This window comes from Phoca vitulina, unplaced genomic scaffold (assembly GCF_004348235.1).
Source record: "Phoca vitulina isolate PV1807 unplaced genomic scaffold, GSC_HSeal_1.0 scaffold42, whole genome shotgun sequence".
Lineage (NCBI taxonomy): Eukaryota > Metazoa > Chordata > Mammalia > Carnivora > Phocidae > Phoca > Phoca vitulina.
In genome coordinates, this window is record NW_022589745.1 from 1,752,946 (window position 1) to 1,758,272 (window position 5,327).

A 5,327-nucleotide genomic window follows, 5' to 3' on the forward strand; every position below is an offset into this window, starting at 1 on the left:
GATGCCTCTTGCCGTGGAGCCACAGAACAGGGGGCTGGAGAGAAGACCCGGAGTCAGTGAGCTGTGAAACCCTCAAGTGCAGTGAAGAGCGAACGTCGAGGCAACAGGATTTGGTTCACTTGCTCCTTTTTTTTTTTATTTTTATTTATTTTATTTATTTTATTTTATTTTGTTATGTTAATCACCATATAGTACCTCATTAGTTTTTGATGTAGTGGTCCATGATTCATTGTTTGTGTATAACACCCAGTGCTCCATTCAATACGTGCCCTCTTTAATACCCATCACCAGGCTAACGCATCCCCCTGCAAGTTTTTTTTTTAATTTTTTTATTGTTATGTTAATCCCCATACATTACATCATTAGTTTTAGATGTAGTGTTCCATGATTCATTGTTTGTGCATAACACCCAGTGCTCCATGCAGAACGTGCCCTCCTCAATATCCATCACCAGGCTAACCCATCCTCCCACCCCCTTCCCCTCTAGAAGCCTCAGTTTGTCCCTCAGAGTCCATCGTCTCTCATGGTTCGTCTACCCCTCCGATTTCCCCCCCTTCATTCTTCCCCTCCTGCTATCTTCTTCTTTTTTTTTCTCTCTTAACATATATTGCATTATTTGTTTCAGAGGTACAGATCTGAGATTCAACAGTCTTGCACAATTCACAGCGCTTACCAGAGCACATACCCTCCCCAGTGTCCATCACCCAGTCACCCCATCCCTCCCACCCCACCCCCCACTCCAGCAACCCTCAGTTTGTTTCCTGAGATTAAGAATTCCTCATATCAGTGAGGTCATATGATACATGTCTTTCTCTGTTTGACTTATTTCGCTCAGCATAATACCCTCCAGTTCCATCCACGTCGTTGCAAATGGCAAGATCTCGTTCCTTTTGATGGCTGCATAATATTCCATTGTATATATATATACCACATCTTCTTTATCCATTCATCTGTCGATGGACATCTTGGCTCTTTCCACAGTTTGGCTATTGTGGACATTGCTGCTATAAACATCGAGATACACATACCCTTTTGGATCCCTACTTTTGTATCTTTGGGGTAAATACCCAGTAGTGCAATTGCTGGGTCGTACAGTAGCTCTATTTTCAACTTTTTGAAGAACCTCCATACTGTTTTCCAGAGTGGCTGCACCAGCTTGCATTCCCACCAACAGTGTGGTTCACTTGCTCCTTAAAGTCACAATCAGGAACCATTCCAGCTGTCCCCAGATGCAGTGGCATCCAGAGCAGTGGCGAGTGCCCTCCCAGAGGAGGGGGGATGGGTGCGGGCTTTCCAAGTCCCCGGGTCCCTCTTACCCCTGAGACCAGAGTCATCTCCCTGCTCCTTCAAGGCGGTCCCTGCCCGTCGGAGCCTCAGAGCAGGACTGCAGCAAGCCTGTGCCACGTGGTGGCAGGAACCGGCGCCTCGGAGGAGAGAGACCTGTGTGGCCGCCACACCCCCCCTGGCTCGCTGCCCCAGTCACAGCTCTCAGCGGGGCCAGGGAGACGGCCAGGGCCTCAGCGCTCACCCAACCCCCGGCGGGGCACTTAGACAAAGCGCAAGCGACACGGCCAACCTGGCCATTCCACCTGCGTGCCCTGTTTTTACCTCCCTGACTCATTCGATCCTCTGGGGCCAAAACTTATGTTGACATCGAGGATGATTTTACGTGGGCAGTGACGAGATGTGACAGAGTTCAAAGGTTGTAACGAAAAGGTGGAAAAGTGGCCAGACACAGGTTCTAATCCCAGACCAAACATGTAACATCTGTGAATGTATACAATTAGTTCATCTCTCTGCCCTCGGTGCCCCGTCTATAAAACACATGGGTGCGGGGTGCGCTGGGGTGCAAAGACCGCCTCGTACGCTGAACTATCATGAAACTCCATACGGATGTCTGTTCACTAGTGAGAATGTAACCACGTTGCCTGCCTGCAGAGAGCCATCCCTCAGCATCCCTGTCACAGCTGCAGGCTCATCCCAAGGCCGCTGGTCCACGCACAGACCCACCCCTGCCACATTCTCCATCCTCGTGGGAAGGAAGCCGAGGGCACAGTTCGCCCTGCATTTTTACATGGAGACCAGCATCTGTCATAGTTCTTAGGCTTAATTCACACCTGGTCAAATTAATAATCATGTTGGGAGTTTGGCATCTTGGTCTTTAACACTTTTAAGAATTCAGATGTCAGATTTTTTTTGCATTTGAGAAGTCTTGTTCAATACATTAGCTCTAAGGCTGGACTCTGAAAAATAAAATCTCAAGAACATTCCATTTGTTTGTAACTTTTCCTCTGCCAACTAGTAGACTCCAAATGGAGGTGATGACTTATACCCCAAGAGTGGTATTTGTTATAATGCTTCCCACTAGAAATCACTGGTTTCTGAGTGATATTGGTAAAAAATAATCATAATAATGATCAAGGTCATTGCTTTGAGAAGTGAATGGCTGTTGGTAAAACTGAAACAGCAGATAGTCTTCAATGACATTGAAGTAAAACTTTATTCCAGCTCTGAGTAATTTTCATCGGATGCACACTGTGGAGAGATCGCCTGCACAAAGCACCTGTCCTGTAGACACATGCACTTTCGGCTAAATCCACCTGCACCACTTATTAAGAATACAACCTTGAAAGTATTGCTTATCCACTCGAGCTTGCTTCCTGTCTTGAAAAAACATGGGGTCAATACCTTCACAGAGAGACTGGTGAGCTTGAAAGCACTTATCAGAAGTAGGGTTCCAAGCTTCACGGCTGGCATATCCTGGCACACCCGAAGAGAATTTATACCCCTTCTTCATGCCGAACGTGGAGAAACCTTTATAAAAACAAAGTCACCATACCTACTGCCTTAGGGCTCCAAAGAATAGAAATGTCTCCTAAAAATGTCGATGGTAATGCTGATCTTACAGGGGCGGGGGGTCCGTGGCCAGAGTGCCAGGGAAGAGTGAGAGGAACCAGGTGCTTGCACTGGATTAACCTCCTGTGGGATCACCTGTGTGGACAGCAGAGTAGCTCAGAGGAGTCAGGGTGTCCTGATGGGCGAGGATTGCAGAAACACCATGTCTGGGTTTGAGCACTAATTCTACCACTAACTAGCTGGTAATCTTCGGCAGGTTACCTAACTGTGCCTACACCTGAATTTTCTCATAGAATTTCTGAAAAGATTAAATCAGTGTAAACATGGATGGTGCTTAGAGAGAACATGCTAAGATCTCAGCTGACATGAGCTACGTGTCTGCTTCAGGAACGAGTAGACTACAGCCACTTGCCTGCTCATAGAAAGTTACTGGAACACAGCCCTGCTCTTTTGTTCACTTGTGCGGGGGCAGGTCTCACAGCCCAACAGAAGGACTGGTGATTGATACAGAGATCACGTGCCCACAAACCCAGAATATTTAACATCTGGCCCGTTATTGAAAAGGTTTGTTGATCCCTTGAGATGGTTAATTTTATGTGTCAACTTGACTGGGCTAAGTGTGTCCGGATGTTTGGTCAAACATTATTCTGGATGCTTCTATAAGGGGGTCTTTGGATGACCTTAACATTTAAGTTGATAGAGTAAATCAGATTGCTCCCCCCCCCCCCAATGTGGGTGGGCCTCATCCAATCAGTTGAGGAACTGAATGGGAGAAAGAGAGGAACCCTCCCCTGAATACGAAAGAATTCTACAGCAAATGCCTCTAGACTTCATCTGTGACACGGGCTCTCCCTGGGCCTTCAGCCGGCTGGCCCAACCTGCACGTGGGACTTGCCAGCCTCCATAATTGCACGATCCAACTCCATATCTATGTCATTGGTTTTGTTTCTCTGGAGAACCTTTCTTCAATATATCATGCCTCTGTTCCCATTCACAGTGAGGGCTCAGGATGTTGGAATGCAGCCCTGAGATTGTCGTGAAGGAACTGTCGTCTCTCGGGACCTCCTGGCCAAGCAGACACGAGGCCACTGCCGCCCTGAAGGACAGAGTCCCATGTGGGCTGGACTCAAGGACAGAGGAGGGAGGGGCTCCTGGTTGTCCCCACACATGACCTAAACACCAAGGACATTATGCCCTCCAGGTCCCACCTGCTTTCTCTCTCTCAGTCTTTGGGGGGAGGAATTAAAATTTGAGGCCTTCAACATTCTTAATCAGTTTGTTTAATTATCACATTAACACTTCCCACTTTTTATAAAAAATATTTTAGTTTTTATCATCTTTAGTGCCATTATTCCAATTAATTGTGTTGGGAAATACTGAGCCTGAGCTTCAAAGAATAAGGTGCTGCTTTTTGAAGTGGTGTTGTTTGATAATAGAGTCTTCTCAGATTTCAGCATCTGGAAACGGGTTGAAACATAAAATCTTATATGTTTACACATGCATCACAATAGAGAGTACATTGTGCATGTAAGCGAACAGATGTGACATGCATGTGTCACTGTATTTCTAGCTGACATCTGGAAATACCCATTGATATTTGTTATCATTTCTCTTTAACAACAATCATAAGATTGAGGTCTCACTGGGGTCTCCTTCAGAGGTCACTTGGCGTCATGGAGTGACGCTAGGAACCACTTAATGAACAAGCAAGCTGCCAGAGGTACAGCTCGGAGCACAGTGGCGGTTCCGACCTCACCTCGTGGCAGAACCTGGGGGGCCAACAGGCCAGGAGAGCATGGCCCGTGGGGTCTGCAGCTGAGGTGACTCAGTTGCCTTCAACAAGTGGCCACCACGGTGGCCCAGGCCCTGTCTCCAGGACAGCAGGATGTCAGGGGCCATGTGGGGGCCCCACGTGGCTGCCGTGAAGCTGCTCACGCTCCATGAGCCAACACAAAGTCACACCGTCTCACCTCATTGCAAGAGAGGCTGAGAAACATGGCCCAGTTGCGCCTGGAAGAACACACCATGAATTTTGGGGAGTGGCCAGAAATCTCTACCAGAGTTGCTCAGCCGAACCGGGGAGAGAGAAAACTCCCTGTAATCTAATCAGAGGTGGGCAGGGTATCTTCATGATGCAGAGGAGGACTTACTGAATACTCACACAGCCCCACGAGACACGTCGATCAACATGAGTATCCCGCCGGCGGTAACGTGGAGGCTGAGCAAGTGAATTTAGGGGCTCTACCACGCTTTGAGGTGTCACTGCAAACAATGATGACCCCAAAAGCTTCGGGTTGGAATCCATGCGCGTGCTCGTTCGGCATGGACAGGCGGCTCCGTGGCAGAGATGGAGAGCGGCCTTCCAGCAGCTCTTCTCGCCGCCGACAGCTGGAGAAGTGACCCCAGACCAGCAGCAAGCCCCTGTCCGAGGGCCGGACACACCGGGCAGCGTCAGGGCAGCGGCGCTCAGA